This window comes from Podarcis bocagei (assembly GCF_964188305.1).
Source record: "Podarcis bocagei genome assembly, chromosome: 9".
Classification (NCBI taxonomy): Eukaryota; Metazoa; Chordata; class Lepidosauria; order Squamata; family Lacertidae; genus Podarcis; species Podarcis bocagei.
Genome location: NC_138134.1, coordinates 47,214,479 through 47,237,369, shown reverse-complemented (window position 1 = coordinate 47,237,369; position 22,891 = coordinate 47,214,479). Strand labels below are relative to the sequence as shown.

The 22,891-nt window shown below is 43.2% G+C and overlaps 2 long non-coding RNA genes across 3 annotated transcripts in view; one reads left to right on the top strand and one right to left on the bottom strand.

Moving 5' to 3' along the window:
• LOC308595297 overlaps nt 1–14,795 on the top strand; it is a 148,256-nt gene extending 133,461 nt beyond the window's left edge. For both annotated transcript variants that reach the window (XR_014011977.1, XR_014011978.1), the window contains one exon: nt 14,735–14,795. This is a non-coding gene — a long non-coding RNA (uncharacterized lncRNA). The remainder of the gene's footprint in view (nt 1–14,734) is intronic.
• On the bottom strand, nt 1,692–19,692 carry LOC308595295. Its single transcript, XR_014011975.1, has 3 exons — nt 19,463–19,692; nt 6,444–6,670; nt 1,692–6,013 (listed from the first exon to the last, which is right to left on the bottom strand). It is a non-coding gene; the product is annotated as an uncharacterized lncRNA (long non-coding RNA).
• Between the last annotated feature and the right edge of the window lie 3,199 nt (nt 19,693–22,891).

Sequence of the window (22,891 nt, the reverse complement as noted above, 5' to 3'; positions counted from 1 at the left end):
GATAGATAGATAGATGATAGATAGATAGATAGATAGATAGATAGATAGATAGATAGATAGATGGATGATAGATATGGAAGGCCACATTTAGCCCTCAGGCACGAGTTTCCCAGTTCCCAACTCCTGGAATAGATGGTTACTCCTGGAGAAGATGGATATCTGGGGAGCAGCAGATATAGGAAGATGTGGATTTGGGACTTGTGGCCACAATATACCATAATCCACCCCCTCCTTAGCGGTTCTTAAACAAGCACTGTACTTCTTTCTGACATAAGGAATCTGCATCAGCACCTGAGCTACCTACACTGTCGCAGCCACGAGTACAATTTTCATAATGATAAATAATGAGAGTTCATTTGTGCTATCTTTGACAGAGTAATGTGAACCCTGAAAGAAAAGCAAGCAATTGAAATGTTCTATGAGCCTTTGAGCCTCATTTGCACTCTCCACGTTCAATGAAGTAACCTGAATGTTGTTCAGATTTCAACCATGATTGGGTGGTGGGTGGGAAAGAAAAAGAAATGTGCATTAGGCTGTACAGGCGCTAAAGTGGTTGCCTGAGTTATAAACAGGAGAAACGTACCCTATATACCCTTACCTGGAGTGAACCACTATAGCAATACATATATCACTCTATGCTACATTCAAATATCACTCCCATATCTGGCCCAGATCCTACTTGTTGATGCACCTTTGGGTGGAGCCAGGGCCAGTTCCAAGACATTTTGCCACTTGAGGTGACTCAGCAGCAGGAAAGCCCCTCGCTCATTGGCTGGGGCCAGTGCTGGGGGCTGGCACAGATGACAGTGACAGGAATGGTAGCAGCTGGGACCCTCATGTGTCTTCTCCACCTCTGACCTGTGGTGGCCCCTGTAGGAAGCCACAGGCTGAGACAACTGGAGAAAGCCTGTGGAGCCACCAGGCCCAGATCCCTCCCAAGGCGGGCAGTGGCAAGATCCTTGCAGCACTGCATCTGCAACTGAAGGAGTGGAAAAGGTAAAGGAGAATGCATATCTCTTTCCTTTTCAGGTCTGTCACGGCTGCCAGCTCTCCTGAGTCTGCCACTTAGGTGACTGCCTCAGCAAGGCTTATGATCAGGCTGGCCCTGAGTGAGGCATATTGTGACGCAGTACAGTGCTGGCACCTCTATGGTGGTACTGTGATTGTGGAATGCTCTCCCCTCTGAAGTGCATCTGGCACTGATGCCATTTGCTTCTCTGTACTGACTGACGCCATACCATTCACCCATGCATTCTTGCAAGACTGGTTGTTAAATAACTGGCTTTCCAGCTTCTTCCATTACTGACTGTTTCATGTCTTTGTCCAGTGCTTTATATTTTTAGACTTGTCTTTGACTCTTTGTGTAATTGTTGCATATGTTTTATACTGTAGCCCACCCTATGAACCAATGAAGCACAGGCTAGAAGAGCCTTTCTCAACCTTGTGTCTCCAAATATTGTTGGACCGCAACTCCCATCGTTCCTAGCTAGCAGGGCCAGCAGTCAGGGATGATGGGAGTTGTAGTCTAACAACATCTGGGAAAGTAAGGTTGAGAAAGGCTGCTTTATAATAAAAGGGATGTTTACCCGTGCATGCATCCCATCTTGTTTCTTCATTAAACACACAACAATTCACAGTTAAATAGGTAATTTAAAATGTATGTTATCTCAAAATACACATATTAACTGCATATCTGGTATGTTTTTGAGCCAAAATGTGTGTGGCAACTTTCAGAAAAATGAGAAATCCAATGGATAACTTTGTCGCTATCTGTACATTAGTCTGGGAGGTGCACATTAGATCTGTTCATCCTGTAATTTGCAAAGATCAAAAGTTCCTCAAGCATCCCTAATTGCAGGCAACAAAGATCACCAGCCAAGGAAATCCACAGGACAAATGCTTCATCCTGACCTTTGTAAGATCTTCTGGGTCAGGTTAGTTCACCAATCTGAGCAACAAAGATATCAGTTCTTGCTGTCTGCTGACTCCTTGACCTCGACACACCCTTTGCTGCCAGGATACTGCCTCGGATCTACAAAACTAAATTAGGTTATAAAAGCCATGCTGTGACATGTGCTAAGCTTGAACAGGTCCATGCACAATACACTTTTGTGTTTTAGTTAAGTATTTCCTGATTAAAAATGAATTAACCCTAAAGATTAAAATGAAAATAAAAGAAGGGACTCTAATTGCCGATGATAAAGTTATACTCACCACGTCAGGCCACTTAGCTGCAGGGCAGACAAGGTTCACAAGGGAAAACTCGTTCATTAGGCAAACAGTGATACATGCTCAGTCAGGTTCCTTTATTTCTTATTTGCATTAATGAAACAGGCATGTAAGAAACATTTTGTTGTTAGAGAACACTTTCATACAAGAGAACAAAATGAATGCAACGATCCTATTCTTGTTTTTCTATTGCTCTCATTTCTCCTCTCCTTATAAATTCACCAATGCCAGAGAGAGAGAGAGACAGATTGAAAAGCAGATGTATAGGGGGAAATGAAGTGTTTTGTCAACATACATATGATTTGATACTACAGTTGTGTGGTCAGATGCAAAAGGGGGCAGGGCTTCTGCATCTTTAGTAGTTGTGTAGAGCCCCATGCTGGGCAAAAGATTACTGCATTGCAGGGGTTTGGACTAGATGATCTTCGTGATCCTTTCCAACTCTATGATTCTAATATATATATACATATATACCCCTTTGTGTTTTGATCAGTGTAGTCATAATAATAATAATAATAATAATAATAATAATAATAATAATAATAATAATACCCCACCCAACTGGCTGGGTTTCTACAAAACTCGGGTGGCTGAATGTCATCAGCCTCATTATTTTCTACTTACAGTGCTATTTTGATAATAACTAACCATTCGGGGTCTCATCTAGAGAGAAAAGGAAAGGAAAGGAAAGGAAAGGAAAGGAAAGAGGTATTTCTAGGCAAGCTGGACTCAATTGAGGCACTCAAACAATGCAAAACCTGAGATGACTAGTCACTTTGGAAAACCTTTGTCACCTTGTCATCAGGCATCATCAAAATGTCATTTGGAATACTAAAGATATAACCCAGTTCTGTCACTCTTATTTATATTGATGCACACATCCCAGAACATCCTCTTTCACACACACACACACACACACACACACACACACACACACACATGATTGTGCACTCTCACACACTCCCCTGTTTGGAGAAAGATAAGCATCATTAACTTCATTTAACTAACATTTAAGCTGTAGCATGGAATTAAGGTTTCTTCTCCAGTCCTATTTTGAGAGTCTCCCTGTGTATACAGAGTTCACAGGCAGGACCAGACAAGGTGTTTTATTACCTGAAATAAAGGACGAGAGGGTGTCTCATCCCCCAGTTGATATACAGAAGCCAACTGGGTTGGCTGTTGAATCTGACTTTAATGCTGAGGCCAAGGCAGTGTCCTCCATCATTCCCAGGGGAAGAAAGCTAGCTTAACCCATGTATGTCCTTCAGCACCTTACTGCTGCTGTCCTGTGCTCAGCACTGGCTGGCTGAGACAGCCACCTTGCTCTTTCTAATGGTAGGGCTTGCTTTGCCACTAAAGCAGGAGATAGATCACAAACCTAAGCTACCAAAATTTGAACCTAACAGCGTTACTGACTAGGCTACAATAGTAAGGACAGAAAACATACCATCTTGGATAAATCAGATTGAAATAATTGCTTGTAGTTTCTGGAATACAAGGGCATTATTCATACAGGAACTATTTACAGGATGTGTAGAGAAGAGAGAGAGAAAAGGCAGATATCTGGTATCAACATGTTGGGAAAGAGAACCAAAAAATGGCTCAGGTTTAGTGGTGGAGTTAAACTGGACAAAGAGGCTACAAGCAAGAGCTGGCTAGATTACTAGACAAACAGTCTCCTTATGTGGTTTAAAGTAACACATGCACTCATTAGAAGTTCAAGAGAAGAAAATGTATTTGCTCTTCTCGAACACATCCCTCTCATGAAACAAGTGTTATATCATTCCACTCCCTATAATTGTGACAGGGTTTAGGGCAAGACATTAAGGAATCAGAGGTGGAAGGGGATTTTTTGTAAGTTGAAACACTTACTCCAGACCAGTATTAAATCATGTGACTATGGGTTAGGGCCAGATCTATCAAAAGGCAATGTGAGACTTTTGCCTCAGGTGGCTGATGGGGAGAGGAGCAGTGCAATGGAGTCCCCTACCCTGGGTCACTCACCTCTGGCTGGCTGCCAGTGGCACAGTTTTTCCCTCTAGACCCACATGTTGCCTCCTGATGTCAGGAGGCAGTGGGCAGATGTGCTTGATAGGGCACTTCCTCAATCATCCTAATGGACCAGTCTCAAGTACAGACAAGTTTGACATCAACCCACTCTGTGCTATATACCATAGAGTTCCTTACAATGGACTGAGCTGTGCAGTCTGAGTAAGCCTATTTATGCAGAAGTTAACTTCATACAGGTCAATGATGCCTACTTCCTTGCAAGACTGCAGAGGAATGTAGATTTCCATTTTTTTTCTTTTTGTCTCATCACTGGCAATTAAGAACACTTTAGGAGAATAGGTGGTAACAGGTGTACTTAACCTTTTCCATCTCATACAATTAACCTTAAATTTGGCCTTCCAGGTAATTTCCTGTTCAGCCAGTCCACAAGGTTTGAACCAAGGTGTTTGTTTGTTTGTTTGTTTGTTTGTTTGCCTAAGCCCACCCAATCACCCTACCCCATCAGCAAAATGTAGACTGAGCTGTTAGACATGAAGACAACTTCTTAAAATATGGCAACAGCTTGTTCTTCTTATTTACAATCCTAATCACATCATTGATTTTGGTAATCTTTCCTGCACTAAGAGCAGTTATTAATCCTCTTGAAACAGGACCAGGGTGTTTGTTTGTTTGTTTTGTAAGCCTAGATAATTAAAATTAAGCTGAGTAATGACACCCTAGAGATTTCTCTTAGAACTGCTAGGAAGACCACATCTAATGTTAATGGAGAAACTACAGCGAGAGCAGAATTTCCCATTGTAACTGAGAGCATGTATGCTTCAAAGAGTATTCAGTAAGACTGTAGTTTGAAATCCTTACTTTATGTAGCATCCTATACTGTCAGGTCAGACTAAAAAGTGAAACCTAAGAAACATTTACTTATTCAGTCAAATGAATCAGAACCTGTCTTGAACCTAAAGGAGTAATAATGTGCAATATTTCTGTAAATTGTAAGGACTGAAAACAAACAACCCTTGATTTGTTGCATGAGTCTGAAATTGAATTGCCATGTTTTTGTGCATCATGGTCACTTGGGGAATTCAAGTAATTTCCTCCTCTGGTCAATATTATTGTGTAACTAAAGAGAAGGTACTAGGGGAAAAGTATTTGCCAGAGCTTTCAAAGTCCACATTCAAGGATGATTGGTGCAAACTTTATTAGCTTGCTTATGATCCTTCAAGCAGAGAAAGTCTCTGCATTTAGCAATCTTTTGACAGCCAAATAGTTTCAGTATTATCATTTCTTGCAATCCAATTTTCACAGAGATTCCGGTCATGTCTGCTTTGCAAGTGAAGTCAAAGTTCATAAAAAGAGAAGATCACCGACAGGCAGTTACCCCTAATGCAGTTCCTTGGTTATGCTTAACCAAGAGCATCATTGTAACAGTATTAGAAACACATTGGAGATTCTAGTAAAATCATTATCATCATCTATGCAAGAGTAAAATCAGATTGTCCCTGCCTTTATCTGATAGGCATAAATACAGCAGGTAAATGGTTTCTAGACATGATAGTTATACATCAGAGGCATGCGTACCAATTCCTGAGAAAGAACAGGAGAGGGCTTTTGTCTGTTGGCTTCCCACAGCCATGTGGCTAGCCCCTGCAGAAAACAGGATGCTGGACTAAATAGGCCTTTAATCTGATCTAGTAGAGATAATCTTCTGTCCTTATGTGAAATGTTCTCCATCACACCATCTCCATTACCTTCTTGAATTTATGCTTCTTCCAAAGCCCTGCCAGAAGAAAGGAGAGCTACAAATTAATACAAATTAAACATGTCTAGGCAACTAATAAACCATTTGAGTACGATTTACTTGCGACCCCTGCCTTTTCTCCACACAAAAGATCTTCATTGGAATAGCTATTTTACAACAAAAGATACACAGATGTAAAATACTGTCTTCCATCCCATTTAAACAAAATCTATTTCAAAATATTTGGGTTAAGCTTAAATCTTTTCGTCTCTCGAGGGCATTGAGGTTTATATCCTTTCACTAATACTAGTCACAATTACAAATTACTATTGTCTTGTCTCGACTCAGAATCAATGATTTAATACAAATTAGATTTTCCCATGAAAGGGATGTGAAAAGTTGATTAAGAGACTGTTCTCTAGCTGCCACAGTGCCACTATTCTTCAGCAAGTTACAACTGCTTTCTCACCATGAAGTGATTTCTGTCCAGTTTGTGTGACATCTCGTTTGCACAGGCTGCTGGGCTTATTTTGATTCAGTCACAAAAATGGGTTCCATGTGGATATCTCCAGAATAAGATTGCCAAAGGGTCATGTTGTAGTTAGAAAATAGTGGTGTGAATTACTTCGTGTTCACACTTAAATCTGTTTGATGCATCCATTCCAGGCACCATAAAGGCAGAGTAACTGCTGACTCCTGAAAAAAGAAAATGGTAAGGTATGAAAAAGTTCTCTAAGAATCATGTATTCAAAGGATTTTTTTTCATATAGGGATATATAAATTACTCAAGAATGCTTTCTTCCATGGATTAACCCATTCGTTGAAGTGGGAAAATGCAGTGGTATATCAATCAATTGCTTTCATTTTTAATACCCCTGAAAATATAAAGTCCAAGGTCAAAAGAGATTGTGACATTTTCCACCTGTTGTTCTTCAGATCATTGACAATAATCAGAAAGTACTGGAAGACACAAGATCTACCCACCCTGGAAGAATGGCAGATGAAAGTGATGGACTACATGACACTGGCTGAGATGACTGGCAGAATCCGTGATCAGAGGAAAGAGATGGTGGAAGAGGATTGGAAGAAATTTAAAGTTTATCTTAAGAACTATTATAAAATTGATGAATGTTAAAATGTCGAGGTGTTGAGAAAGAAAAAGGGATTACAGTGACATAAGACTAAGCCGAAGAAAAGACTAAGAGGACACATATTTGATAAAATTATTTAGAAGCTGCTGAAATAATTATGGAAATTGGGATGCAGAATGGGAGGTATGGGGGAGTCCGAGAAATGAGGGTTATGAAAAAAAAGGTTATGAAATTATACATGTTTGTTTGTCTTTTTATATGTTTGTAGTGTTTAAAAAATGTTGTAAAACCAATAATATTTTTTTTTAAAAAAAAGAATGCTTTTTTTTTAAAAAAAGAATGCTTTCTGGAGAGACTTCCGGCGGGCGCGGATCCGGTTGCAGGCGAGGGTTTGTCTCTCCGGAGAGAGCTCTAGCTTTTCAGCCGAATTGGGAGTTTTTGAGGGCGACAAAACTCCCGCTAACCCTCTGGAGGGTATCCAGAGGTCTTGGTGCCCAGCAGTGCGAAGGTGTCACTCGTCTGGTCGTCAGGTAGCCTTTGTATAAAGGCGAAGAGAGCGACGGAACGAGAGACGGCAATTTGGGCAGCCATTACAGCCATTACAGCGGCGAATTAGCGAAGCCTCAAGCCTGCAGGCTAAGCGCCTTGCCCTCGATACAAAGAAACTCAGATACGCAGAAAGAGTGCTGGAAATTGCAAAGGGGAGAGCGTAAGGAAGTATCTGAGAAGAAAGAGAAACAGCCGAGTTCAGCGTTAGCTTGTCTTCAGTGGGAAAAGACGCAGTGTGGTTTGCAGAGCCGAAGGAGAAAGTAAGTTACTGCTAGTGGCTACATTGTCCGTCCCTCCCCCACTGACTCACTTTGAAATTAGACCTCTCCCACTGTAGAGGGGAAAGGGAAACAACCGAGGGAGGGCAGAGAAATGCGGTACTAGAAAAAAAACTTAGTCGTCATGGCAACGGAGACACAGAACTACAAAGAGCAATCTACATAAAAAAAGACAAAAGGAGATTACTGTTAAGAGGACTTTTACTAAGACTCCTGTGAGACATTACGCCAAGTGGTTTATAAGAAAACTCCGGGGGTAGGGAAGACTACCCTTTGGACATTCGGAATCACGTTTGCTATTGTATCGCTGTTTGGGAGCTTTCTTTATCTGCTACGTTTGTTATGCTTTCTCTATCTTTTTTGGACTTAACATTTGGGCCACGGGAAGAGGCAGGAACGGGGGAAGAACAGTGTGAACAGCGTGAATCCACAAACAGGAAAGACTAATTGACTAACTCTCTTTACACTTAAGAACTCTGCTTAAGAACTGACTCCCCCTGCTGGACTAAATTAAGCATTGCACCTAAACTTTGGAAAAGATTAACTGGAGATTCAGACTCTCACAGGCTAAGTGGTTGTTAAAGTGGTTGTTAAAGAGTGGGTGGAAGAGTCTGAATTGAGGCGGGAAGAGTGTAATTAGAATCTGGTTGGTGGACCTAACTAACCTCTTTAAAATCTCTGGAGGGGAGGGATAGTTTTCTTTTTATTTATTTTTTTTTTCTGTTGGGGAAACAGACTCTGTGACTTCAAGGGACTATTTCAAGTGGTTAAATTTAAGAAGGTTTATACTATCCCGAGGGACTAAGACCTCTTGGGGGCTAATTGAAAGCTGAATAGTTTAACTATAAGGAATACATTTACATTTTTTTTTCTTTTTTCGGCATAAAAGGAATTCCCAAGGTTTAAGGACAATGTCACATACGCAGAAGAAAGGGGCAGAGGGAGGTACCCCAACTGATAGGAGAGCTTCAAAACAAGAAACAGAATTTAGGACAGAAATACTGAGGATGTTCGCAGAAATAAAACAAAGCGAAAAAAATCTGGAAACAAAATTGGAACAGGTGGACAACAAAATCGGAAAAATGGACAAAAAGATTGAAGAGACAGTAAGCGAGCTAAAAGGACAGATTAAAGAGGTTTCAAAAAGAGTGGACGAGGGACTAAAAAAGACAAAGCAGGAAATGAAAGAGATGAAGCGAGAGGAGGAAAGATTGAGAAATGAGATAGTAGAGTTAAACAAAATACAGGAAGAAATTAAAGACTCCATCGCAATGAACGATCTAAAACAGAGGGAGATTAACTTAAGATTGAGACAAATTCCAGAAGTACAAAACGAGAATATAAAAGAAAGATTAGTGAAGGAAATAGCACAGTGGATGGAAGTGGAAGAGGAAGATGTGGCTAGAACAATCATAAATGCGTATAGAATGAAAATTAAAACAAATAAAGCCAGGAAATATCCAGGGGACTGTTTAGTTACATTTAAAGACAGAGAGATGAGAAATTTGGTTTTGCAAAGAAACAGGGAAAAAAGATTATACATCGATGGGCATTATATTATTTTATTTAAAGACATCCCCATAAGGTTGCTTAAACGGAGGGAATCGTATAAACCACTAGTTCAACTACTTAAAAAGAATAGAATTGACTTCCGATGGGAATTTCCGGAAGGGGTCTCTTTCTTCTATAAAGGTGTTAAAAGAAGATTGACTAGTCCCGAAGAAATAGGAAAATTCACAAGAAGATATAAAGAGCTCCAAGTGGGAGAGGAAGAGGAGAAGGGTGCAGAAGGTAGATCTAGATTGAGGGAGGATTTAGAGTTAGGTGAAGAGGAAGAACAAAGTAGAGGAGAACTAGAAGAAGAAGAAGAAGAGGAAGAAGGAGAGGAAACAGAAAGGTTACAGAGTAACACCTAACTCAGAGTAGCACCTAAAATAATATGTCTTTAAAACTATGGAATTGGAATGTTAATGGAATGAATGATAAGAAAAAACGCAATGGAATTGAACGCATTCTAAAAAAGAAAAATTTAGATATCATATGCCTTCAAGAAACCCACGTGGCCAGTAAACATAAGAAAATCCTTATTAATAAGAGGTTAGGAAATGAGTTTATCTCCTCCGATAAAAAGAAAAAAAGAGGAGTAGTATTATATATTAAAAATAACATTGAAACACACCAGCTATTTAAGGATGAGGAAGGGAGAATGATCGCAGTCCGCATTAAATGGCAAGGGGAAATGATGATAATAGTGGGAGTCTATGCACCAAATGGCAATAAAACAGAATTTTTCAGATCATTGGAAGAGAGATTATTTGACTACATGGACCAAAAAATCATAATAATGGGAGATATGAACGGGGTGGTCTCAACAGAAATAGATAGATTAAGGAAAACTAAGACAGAAGGAGGGAAACTACCTAAGATATTTTTTGAAATGGTGAAGAACTATAACTTGGTAGATATATGGAGATTGAGACACCCCATGGAGAAACAATTTACATTTCATTCAGGACCGAATGAATCACTGTCAAGATTAGACCAAATTTGGATATCAAATGAACTAACAGTAAGAACTACAAAAATTGAAATACAGGCCAAAATTATCTCCGACCACAACCCCATAATAATGGAGATGAAGGGGGTTGAAGGACGAACTTTCAGATGGAGATTAAATGATAATTTATGGGATGATCAAAAATTTGTGGAAAAGATTCGGACGAAATTATTGGAGTACTTCATAGATAACCAAGACAAAGGGGTTAAAATAAACGTGGTATGGGACGCGAGTAAGGCAGTCATGAGGGGCCTGCTCATCCAACAAAATGCATGGAAAAGGAAAAATAAAGAAAAAAGAACTAAGGAGATTTTGAGACAGATTATGGATTGTGAACAAAAACTAATTAAAAAACCAAATAATGAAAGGATATTGCAGGAAATAAAATCCCTCCAAACCCAATTTGCAATGTTGATAAATAAGGAGGTTGAGTGGAACATCAAAAGATTAAGACAGAGAAATTTTGAATTTGCTAATAAGCCAGGAAAATGGCTTGCGTGGCAAGTCAAAAAGAGAAAGGAACAAAACACAATAAACAAAATACAAATAAACGGAGAAGAGATAACTGAACCAAAAGGGATTAGAAGAGGATTTGCGGAGTTTTACGAGCAACTATACAGGAATAAGGATAGAAACAACAATAGGAAAATAGAGAGATATTTAAAAGAGAAAATGGTAAGGAAGATTTCGATAGAGCAAAGAGAAATGTTAAATGCCCCCATTTCCAGAGAGGAAGTAGAGGAAGTGATAAAGGAACTGAAAAGAGGTAAAGCTCCGGGCCCAGATGGGTTTACTGCGAGCTACTATAAAGAAATGAAAGATATATTGACGGTTCCGTTAGTTGAGGTGATGAATAAGACCCTAAAGGAAAAAGAGATCCCAAGCACCTGGAAGGAGGCATTTATCACAATAATTCCAAAACAAGATACTGACCCAACCCAAGTAAAAAATTATAGACCCATTTCATTATTAAATACAGATTATAAGATTTTTGCGGGAATTTTGGCAAAAAGGTTTAAAAAAAATTAGTGAAGATAATGCATGAGGACCAAGCGGGTTTTCTACCGGGAAGGCAAATAAAAAACAATACAAGAGGCATAATTAATATAATAGAATATTTATCGGACAGAATTGATAAGCCAGCTAGTCTGATTTTTATTGACGCGGAGAAAGCCTTCGATAACGTCACCTGGGACTTCATGCTGAGAAATTTAGAAATTATGGAAGTGGGTCAAGAATTTTGGAATGGGATAAAAGCAATATACACCGAACAGAAAGCGAAGCTGATAATAAATAATGCCATAACAGAAGATATAAAAATATCTAAAGGGACAAGACAGGGCTGCCCGCTCTCTCCGCTGCTCTTTATAGTGGTGTTGGAGGTTCTGCTAAACGCAATAAGGCAAAACAAACAAATTAAGGGAATATCACTAGGCTCAAACGAATACAAAGTTAAAGCATATGCTGATGACGTGGTATTAACGGTAGAAGATCCTATAAACAGCTTAAAGGGAATTCTGGAGGAGATGGAGGAATTCGGGAAGTTAGCTGGATTCAAACTAAATAAGAATAAGACAAAGATGATCGTTAAAAACTTAGACCAAGACAAGATAGAATCACTACAGGAACAAACAGGAATTGAAGTAGTTAAAAAAGTTAAATATTTAGGACTCTGGCTTACCAATAAAAATATTGACCTATACCAAAATAATTATATCCCAGTGTGGAATGAAATTAAGAAAAATCTGGAGATTTGGGCAAGGATGAAATTATCACTCTGGGGTAGAGTGTCCATGGTCAAAATGATGGTACTCCCCAAAATGCTTTTTCTATTCCAAACAATCCCGATAATAAAGGGCACAAAAAACTTTAAAGAATGGCAAAGGGTGATTTCTAGATTTGTCTGGGAAGGAAAGAAGCCCAGAATTAAGTTTAAGATATTAACAGATACCACTGAAAGAGGGGGCTTCGCCCTGCCAGACATGAGACTGTACTACGAAGCGGCATGCCTTTGCTGGATTAAAGAGTGGATAAAGTTGGAGGATACAGAGTTATTGGATTTAGAAGGGTATAAGAACAAATTTGGATGGCATGCCTATTTGTGGAGAGATAAGATAAAAGTACATAAGGGATTTTGCAGCCATATCTTTAAGGGACCTTTGATAGAAGTTTGGAATAGATATAAGAACATATTAGAACCAAAAACCCCACACTGGTTATCACCAGTGGAGTTAATAAGTGTAAAGAAAGTCAATATGGGGAAAAAATGGGGTAGGTACGAAGAAATGGTATTGAAGGAAGGAGGGAAGTGGAAAATTAAACCATACGACCAGGTAAAAAGATATACATACGATTGGCTGAGTTACTATCAGATAAATGAGATATTTAAAAAAGAAGTGAAAGAGAGGGGCTACGATGAAAAGACATCGAAATTTCAGAGAGAGATAATAAACAGTGATCGGAAAAATCTGTCAAGTATGTATAAAATACTGTTAGAATGGAACATGAAAGATGAGAAAGTCAAAAAAGTGATGACTCAGTGGGCAAAGGACCTCGGCTATGATATTCAATTGGAGAATTGGGAAAAATTGTGGAGAGTGAATATAAAATTTACAGCATGTGTACTGTTAAGGGAGAATATGTTAAAAATGTTATATAGGTGGTATATGACACCCGTTAAACTAGCCAAGATGTATAAAACAGATAACAAATGTTGGAAATGGTGGGAATGTGGGAAGGTTAAAAGCTTCTGGGGCGAAGTCTATAATGAAATCAAAAAGATATTAAGCTACACATTTGTAAAGAAACCCGAAGCTTTTCTATTAGGTATGGTCGGAAAAGATATTAAAAGAAAGGATTATAAAATCTTCCAATATGCGGTAACAGCAGCTAGAATCGTGGTGGCGCAGAAGTGGAAGCAGGAAGAAAGCCCAACGTTAACAGAGTGGAGATTAAAATTGACGGAATATGCGGAGTTAGATAAATTAACAGGGAAAATTAGATATATGAAGGATCAAAAATTTATAGATGACTGGGGAAAATTTGCGGATTATCTGGAGAACAAATGTTTAGTAAACACAACGCTAGTAGGATTTAAAGAGGCACTGTAAAACACTAAGAAGTATTGCTTATGGAAAACAATGTCTGAAAAATGGTACTAATGGCAGTACGAAAGATTGGAATGCGTTATAAAGAGATAAATACGAATGAATGTCAAGGACGTTGAAGGAAGTCCAAAAGAATGAGATGTATGAAACACGGATTTAATGTATATATATGGAAAGATTAATAAAAAATTTTAAAATGCAAAAAAAAAAAAAAAAAAGAATGCTTTCTTCCATGGATTAACCCATTCGTTGAAGTGGGAAAATGCAGTGGTATATCAATCAATTGCTTTCATTTTTAATACCCCTGAAAATATAAAGTCCAAGGTCAAAAGAGATTGTGACATTTTCCACCTGTTGTTCTTCAGATCATTGACAATAATCAGAAAATGATGGATATTTAGGTCTTGCGGACATTGATGTTTTCCAGAAAATAAAGGGGAGAGGAAATTCTATTGGCTGGCACACATGTTCCATTACAAAAACAAAGGGTAGTTGAATAACACCGTGTGCTGAAATCATCTTTTTGTGATGCCAAAGTCTTAGATAATTGCAAAGAAAACATTTTTCTGGAGGCAAAGGAGATAAATGATGATCAAGAAGACCAAGGCACTTTACAAGGGAGGGAGGAATCTGTTGCTAATTTTCCATTTCAATCTGAAAGGTGGATTTACCAGCCTGGAACCATTTATTTGCATTTCTAAGTGGCAGCATGGAGCAAAATGTGGTTTTGCAAAAGATTAGTCTTCATTTGTCGAAGTAATTGCTGCCTAAAACGATGACATATGGAGGAGCTGACAGGAATTGTGGCGGTGGGGTCGATTTTCGTCACTTGCCTCAGAAATGAAGAAATAAATAAAATAAAATAGAAAACCTCATTTGGTGCTGGCATTGAGAGAGAGAGAGAGAGAGAGAGAGAGAGAGAGAGAGAGAGAGAGAGAGAGAGAGGAGAGAAGGCATATGTGCTGTAAAACTAGGCCTGGACTTCTTATTAATCAATAGCCCCTATTGAAGAGAGCCATGTACAGCCTCGCAGCTGCAACAGTATTATTAGAAAATGATATAGTGAGCATTAGGATGTATAATTCATATTGCCTTCATTTGCTCAGACCATCGTGAAAATCCATAAATCATTTTCTTGTTCATGTATTGCCTAAGTGCAATTTGTCATTTTGCATTAGGGGGCTGCTTCAGATCATCAGTGCTTCTAATTCACTATTTAAAGCTTAACAAAATGCTGCCCAGCCCTGTGTGTCAACTGAGACTATATGAGAATGAAGTGCCCAACCATGGAGCTTGGACAAATAAAGATAAGAGATGCGCAGAATGCCCTTTGCAGTTCCAGAGTCTTCGTGGACCCCAAAGCCTTGTTTATACATATTAGGTATAATCTACTGAGATCTTACCCTCCTGTGGAACTACATGGAAATGACAGGGAATTGCACAAGACCATAGTTTGGGTATTTAGGCACAATGTGCACAAGATTGTGCGACTTCATACGAAATGCTTATATACGAGAACTTTGTGTGTGTGTTTAAAAACCTATAAGCTTTCCAACCTATCTCCATCATAAATAAAATTTGAATTAAGGTATAATCAGATCTTTCCTATGGAGAATTAGAAAAATAATAATACAGTGGTACCTTGGGTTAAGTACTTAATTCGTTCCAGAGGTCCGTTCTTAACCTGAAACTGTTCTTAACATGAAAAACCACTTTAGTTAATGGGGCCTCCTGCTGCTGCCGCGCTGCAGGAACACGATTTCTGTTCTTAACCTGAAGCAAAGTTCTTAACCCAAGGTACTATTTTCTGGGTTAGCGGAGTCTGTAACCTGAAGCGTATGTAACCTGAAGCATATGTAACCCGAGGTACCACTGTAATGATGAAGATGCAGATACGGTGACAACAATCTGGAGGACATAATTCACTATAACCATCTAGAAAAGTACAGTGAAAGATAAAGTGAATCAATTTTCTCTGCCTACAACACCCAGCTTTTTTATATATAAAGTAAAAATAAAATCCTCCATCCCACAAATTACTCTCCATTCACTTCAGGATGGCATCTAAGTACTAACGGACAAACATGTTCTCTGGGGACACAATGCCACTGCATTCTTTCATAAGGGTTAAGGGTCATCTTCTGGCTAACCTTCTGGTAGCCACGAGCCTGTGGTAGGTGGCATGAGAGGCAAAAATAGATGGAGAGGGGGGGGGAACTGTATTTTTTTAAACCTTTTTACACACACACACCTCTCCATCCAAGGAAACAAGCAAAAGCACATTCGGATTTCAAGGGCAGTTTCCAGCCAGATGAGGGAGTGTGCGAAGCAGGGCTAGTAAGGGGCCTGGTGCAAGTGAGTGTGGCTGATTAGGGCAGGCATAGGCAAACTTGGCCCACCAGATGTCTTGAGACTACAACTCACATCATCCCTAGCTAACAGGACCACTGGTCAGGGATAATGGGAATTGTAGTCTCAAAACATCTGGTTGGCCAAGTAGGGGATGTGGTGTGGGGAGTATCCTTTAAGCCAGACAGGCTGGGACCAGGGGCTGAGGTTACTCACCCCTGCATTAATATGGTTTGTCCTTCCTGCCCACATACCTCTCTCATATCAGCCGCTGTAACTCTCCAGTGGTTCGAATTCATCTCTGGAGGCACACACTTCCATTGTCTCCCATGACAGACAGATGCCAAAAACTACAAGATCTATATCAGGAATAGGCAAACTCAGCCCTCCAGATGTTTTGAGACTACAATTCCCATCATCCCTGACCACTGGTCCTGTCAGCTAGGGATGATGGGAGTTGTAGTCCCAAAACATGCTGGAGGGCCAAGGTTGAGGAAGCCTGATCTATAGCAGTGTTTCCCAACCTTTTTTGGGCAAAGGCACACTTGTTTGATGAAAAAAATCTCGCGGCACACCACCATTACAGCCCCGTGACGTCAGCGCGCAGCGTCACGCCGGGAGGGACGCACGAAAGTGAAAGTTTTCAATTTTTTTCCCTCCCCCTTGCCAGGGAACCTCCAAGCTTTGGGGGTGGGGGGGGAGGAGGCAGCAAAGCGAGGGGCTGAGGGACCCTAACCCTAACCCTCACCGATCACCCGGGAAAGCATGCGAACGAGGAGCCCCCGTGTCCTGCTCCCAGCAGCGGACGGCACAAAGCGAGGAGGCCTGGACAAGGCAGCACGCTCCCCGCTCTCGCTGCATCGGGGCTTTTCTCCTCCAGGCCGCTTTCGAAGTCCCCTTCTCCGCTCCCAAGAGCCGGAGCCGCTGCTTCCAGGCCCTGTCCGAGCCCCGACTTGTGGCCTCACTTCGAGGAGCGCCTGTTGCTGGGGACGGGGCTGCATCCCCCTCAGCCGCCGCCTCGCTTCCTTCCAGGAGACCCGACGGCTCCCCCTCTCCCGCTCGCCCTCCTGCGCCTGCAGCAGACCGAGACCTCCCCGCCCCCGCCCGGCTCGGCCCTACCTGAGCGCCTCCAAGCCCGGCCGGCTCCGCGTCGCGCTCCACGCCGGGCAGCTGCAGCGGGGGCACACGGCGGCCCGGCTGAGCGCGCCCCGGAGCCGCCGCGCCGTCGCTCGCGAGTCCCTCCAAGAGCCCTCGGGACTGACTCCGGAGTCGCGAGGCGGCGCGTCGCCCAGGGAAGGGGCGGCTTCCCACAAGTCCTCCGGGAAGCAAACGCCCTCGCCCGCCTCCCTCCAGGCAACATCTCGCGGCACACCAGGCAACATCTCACGGGACACTAGTGTGCCGCGGAACACCGGTTGGGAAACACTGATCTATAGCATACCTGTGAAGGGGTTGTGATTACTATACTAATTAATTAATCTACCGCTTAGTGCCCAGATGGCTTCTAAGTTGCTTACAAAACATAAAAAACCAATTGCACTACATCTATAATCATGGGAGGGATTGGAAGCCTTATAAGAAGCTGCCAAAAGAGAGGGACTGTGAGCAACATCCCGGGAGGGACGTTTCTAGGACTAAAGTGAAATTGTGATGCTCCCTTGTTATTTTTGCTATTGCATGCTGCATGTGGTTTAAGTAATCTTGTTACATTTATAGTACTTAAATATGTCTTTGTATGTTATTATATTTGCCATTGTTTTACTATGTTCTTAAGAAGTTATTATTTTGCTATGTTATGAAATTGCTACTGTTATGTTTTGCTCTGTTATCATGAAATTATTTTGTAGTGTTTGTTTAAAATATATCTTGTTTCTTTATTGTAGCAAACCACTTTGAACATGATGTGTGTGTGTCTCTCTCTCTGTGTATGTGTGTGTGGAAAAGCAGCATACAAATAAAATGAACGAATGAATAATACTAACTGGCTGGGAAGTCTGTTCCTTTGTCCTTGGGGGGGGGTGTAGCTCTGAGATTGTGCACATTGCCTCTGTGCACCCTCAACCTAACAGGGTTGTTGTTGTTGTTTAGTTGTTTAGTTGTGTCCCACTCTTCGTGACCCCATGGACCAGAGCACGCCAGGCACTCCTGTCTTCCACTGCCTCATGCAGTTTGGTCAGACTCATGTTTGTAGCTTCGAGAACACTGTCCAACCATCTCGTCCTCAGTCATCCCCTTCTCCTTGTGCCCTCCATCTTTCCCAACATCAGGGTCTTTTCCAGGGAGTCTTCTCTTCTCATGAGGTGGCCAAAGTATCAGAGCCTCAGCTTCAGGATCTGTCCTTCCAGTGAGCACTCAGGGCTGATTTCCTTAAGAATGGATAGGTTTAATCTTCTTGCAATCCATGGGACTCTCAAGAGTCTCCTCCAGCACCATAATTCAAAAGCATCAATTCTTTGGCGATCAGCCTTCTTTATGGTCCAGCTCTCACTTCCATACATCACCACTGGGAAAACCATGGCTTTAACTATACGGACCTTTGTTGGCAAGGTGATGTCTCTGCTGTCTTCCCTGTTAGCAGAGACCTAACACGGAAGAGGCAATTATAGTGAGGAAGTCTGCAGGAGTCTCTTTGCCAGGGATGGGGAACCTCTAGATGTTGCTGGACTCCCAGCTCCCATCAGCGCCAGCCATGAGCATGCCCCATGGGTCTAGGGCAGTGGTTCCCAACCTTTTTTTTTGGCCATGCTCCACCCAAAATCCTGATGCGCTGCCCCCCTCCCCCGTGACATATAATTCTTATTATTCAAAAAGTGAACTCCTATTCACGTGGAGGAAGCCTAAAAGGCCATTGACTGTTAATAACTCATTCTCAAATTGCCCCCCTTATAAATCAAATTGCCCCCTTGTGAGGCATGTGCCCCACATTGGGAACCACGGGTCTAGGGCGATGGGAGATGCAGTCTCTGGCTCTATGCTGTTGTGCGCTACTCCATTCTGGTCAACGGGCAGTATGCCTTCCAGGCTTTTTCTTATCTTTTACTCTAACATTTCTTATTTTCTTCACCACATGAATTTCCCCGAAGAGATGCTTGTGTGTTTTCCTTGCCCCTTGTTTATTGGTTAATTATCCTACTTGGACTATCTCCCCCAGCCCCTTTCTTCCCTTTTCTTGCTTTGGAAAATGCCTGTTTTTATTATCCCATCTGGATTTCCTATTTTTCCTCAATTGCTCGGAAAAACGCCTCTCGCCAAGCCCCGAGCCATGCCACAATAATAAGAGGATTTAGGAACAGATTGCTTTCAAGTCATGTTAAATCACCACAAGCAGCCATTTATCCAGATGTTAACAAACTGCCCCCCTCCTTCTCCCAAAGGCTGCAGAAGACAGAAAGTCCGTTCTCCAGTCCACCTCACTCGGAAAAGGAACATTTGGGGCAGTATTAAAACACACACACACACACAGAGAGAGAGAGAGAGAGAGAGAGAGAGAGAGAGAGAGAGAGAGAGAGAGAGACGATCAATCAAGGTAAAATAATAATAATACTCAAATCAGTCACCTAAGACCCAAAAGTGATCCGGACATGTGTGACGCAGTAACTGTTACCCTGGTCTGAAGGAGGCGAGTGAAGTTTAGCAGCACCTCAACCTCAGCTGTCATCGGGAGGGTAGACTGCCCCTGTTTGTGGAGGGTCGTGCTCCCTCGAGGACGATGCCGGTGAGCCGCCGGGGCGTGGGGTGGACAGTTGTGCTGTGGCCACAACTGCCTTCGAGTGGCACCGCGCTGTTTATAATATACACCACAACGCTTTATAGCCGTCGTTATCCCACCCGAGCAGCTGTTTGATGTAACTCCTCTTTCGTCGTAAATCGGCGGGCGCTGCCCGCGAAAGGAAGAAAGGGGACAGGGGGAAGAGTCACGTCCAGGCGAGAGGGAGGGGGCCGGGGGAAGGTGAAGACGCTCAGACAGGGAGACAGAGCCAAGGCAAAGCGATGGTTTTTATAGCCCAAGGGGACTAAATCGCATGCAGTGCTGCCTCCTCCGCGGAGGAACCTTTCGCAGAAGTTCGCTTCTTCGCTGAAGAGGCGAAGCTACAAATACAAATGGGCTCTTTCGAAGAGGGGAGGGTTGTTTGAACTGCTCACGGAGGAGCAACACTGCTGCTGCTGCTGCTGCTGCTGCTGCTGCTGCTTGCTACTCACAACTCTTTCGACGAAACGTCACGTCTGCAGCAGTGGCTCGCTCTGGCCGCTAGGAGGAGCCTGCTGCTTACATTTGCCAAGCGCGCTCCGCTTCCCCTGCGGAGCTGGAGGAAACTTAAAACGTCGTGGCGGTAGATATCGTGGATTATTTACCACCAGACCCGTCCAATCCATCTCTCGGCGGCGCATCCCGCTTTCCTCTCCTTTTAAGCGTCGGAGTCAACGACACTGAGCTTTCGAGCACGCTTGTGCGCGCGTGTATACACTGACACACAGGCAGGGGCGGCTCGGGATGCCACAATAAGACAGCGTTTTAAAACCAGGACAGAAGAAACCTGATAAGCATTCGCCACCCAACGCACACGCGCGTCCCTTGCCAGTCCGGAGAGAGGGTGTTGAAATCGACGGCGATTTCTTTCCCGTTAAGTACATAACGGAGGCTGAGGGTGCAGCAGAGTCTCTGATCCGGTGGGGAGGTTCAAATTGGCACCCTGCAGGCTCCCTTCCCACCCCACCAGCATCTCCGGCTAAGCCACAGGTCCCTTTTCAGCCGGCTCCCCGGTCCCTCCTCCCCTGCTGCCAGCGTGTGACGCTGCCGCGGTTTTCCTTTTGGCTCTGTCTGGCCGCCCGTAAATTTACTGCAGCTGTGAAAGGACTAGCCATTTTGTCTGTCGCTCCCCTCCACCCCCACCCCCTCTCTTTTTCTGGCAGAGAGGCAACCCAGGGTTTTAACTGCTCAGAGACAGGAGGACCCATTCACGTGAAAAGAAGCGGAGGAGGAGGAGGAGAAGGAGGAGAGCAGCCCGCAGTGAAGAGAAGGATGCGCGCAGCTAGGCAGGGAAGGATGCTTAGAAATGGGTGGCTGGCGGCGATAGGCAAACGAGGCGGGGAAAGGAGGAGAGGGAGACGGCCGTGGCGGCGGCAGCCGTCTTCGCGAAAAGAAAGATTCCCCAAGAGGCTGGGGCTATTTGGAGTCGGAGACGGACTATTATACACGGGGAAGTCATGCTTGTACAGATCTAGGGTCATGTCTCTTTCACTACCAGCCCCGTCCCCAATCTAATATTGCCACTGCTCCTCAAATATCCTTTCCGGAATCCTTTCTTGCGCTTTTACACCATCTTTGGCAAATGGACCCTCGGCCCGAATTAATGAGCGGGCTTAGAGCCAAGGCATAAAGCGGCTGCAGATCAAAAGGCTATCCTCCTCCAGAGGACACCAGGTATCCGATAATGTGCGCTATGCTTTGCCAAAGGGCTCGCGTGTACATTTTCAAGCAACCAGCCCCAAATTATAATGCATCATAAAGAAAAGCGCCCGCGCGCGCCCGCCTCAGCTCCGCGTCTGCGGCTGGGGACCGAGAAGCCGATTCGAATCGACTTCGAGAGAGATGCCGAACGTTCGAATCTGTGTACACACGGATGCATTGCCCCCGCCCCCGCATGTGTATTTAGAAAGCAAGGCAGCCCTTGGAAGCACTGTGGGAATGGTCTACGGAGGCTGCCGTTCACAAGCCACTTACTCCGGAGCAATCGGGGAGCGGTCACCCACTTTTAGCCCGAGAGCACTAGTTTCGGTGGCCATTTCCGATTGACTCTGCATTGATTTTAGAGGACGACGTGAGGGCAACTTGGAGGAATGACTGGTGGGTACATTTCCCATCCTGTGACGTCAAACCATCCCCTGCAATCCTAAACCCCTTGCTTCAGACCGAGGAGCTTCGCTGAAGCACTACCCAGTGTGTAAGCCTATGCACGCCTACTCGCAAGTAAGCGCGTTGAGTTCAATAGGGCTCCCTCCCAGGTAAGGGAAGCGTAGGATTTCAAGCCTATGTTCACCGGAGAATGAGCCCAAGGGCTTACTTCCGAGTAATAGAAGATCGTACTGTAAAAATGACGTGAGAGCATTTAGTTGCTGAGCTGCATTTTGCACTTTGACAGGCCAGTTCCTACCGCTGGCCCCTCTTCTCTTTGATTCCGCTCCTCAAATGTAATAAATTATGACGCTCTGCGAGTGGGCGCGGGGGGGGGGGGAGCTGGGGTGTTAGACACAACGACCCGGGAACGTCCTTTCCTTCCAGCGCGAAGATGCTTTTAGGGAGGCGAGTGGGAGCCTCTCGCGGCTCCGGGAAGTTCAAAGATTAACGTGCAACAATAAAGCGCAAAAGCAAGGCAGCGTTGCGCCAAGGGAGCACCTACGTTCAGTTGCTATAGTGCAATTCCTCTGCGTAAAGGAGCCTTTAGTCATTGCGCGAAGGCAGGAGAGCCAATTGTAGTAAACAGACTCTGTCCCGCGGGGCGTCGAACGGGGGATTTCACCAGTTCGCTTTTTTTTAGCCTCGCTGATCGTAATCTCTTCCACCGTCACTGCCTCCAAAGCACTTTTAAAAAAGCAAAACAGAAATCCCAACTCGGAAAGATGCTCCATTCAACTCGGCAGAACTTCTGAGTATACTTGTTTTAGGCTAGAGTCGTCGACAGTGGGAGAAAAAGTTTGGTAGTCCGTCCATTCACTAGTTTCACTCCTCCCACCCCAAGTTTTAGCCAAAGCATGTCGCCCCATAATCTTCTTTCATCAGTAACTAGGATGGCTGTTAACATCCTGTGGTTATGAGCCACAGGAGCCAACTCCTAAGGGGCAAGGGGTCTTTGCACCCCCATAAAATATTTCAAGGTGCCCCCTCAAGTTGATGAGCATTGCCATTCAAATGGGGGGAGGCGCGCACTGGGTCATGTGATCGATTATGCAGGGTGGGGCTTACCTGGGAGACCCCCAATATTTTATTC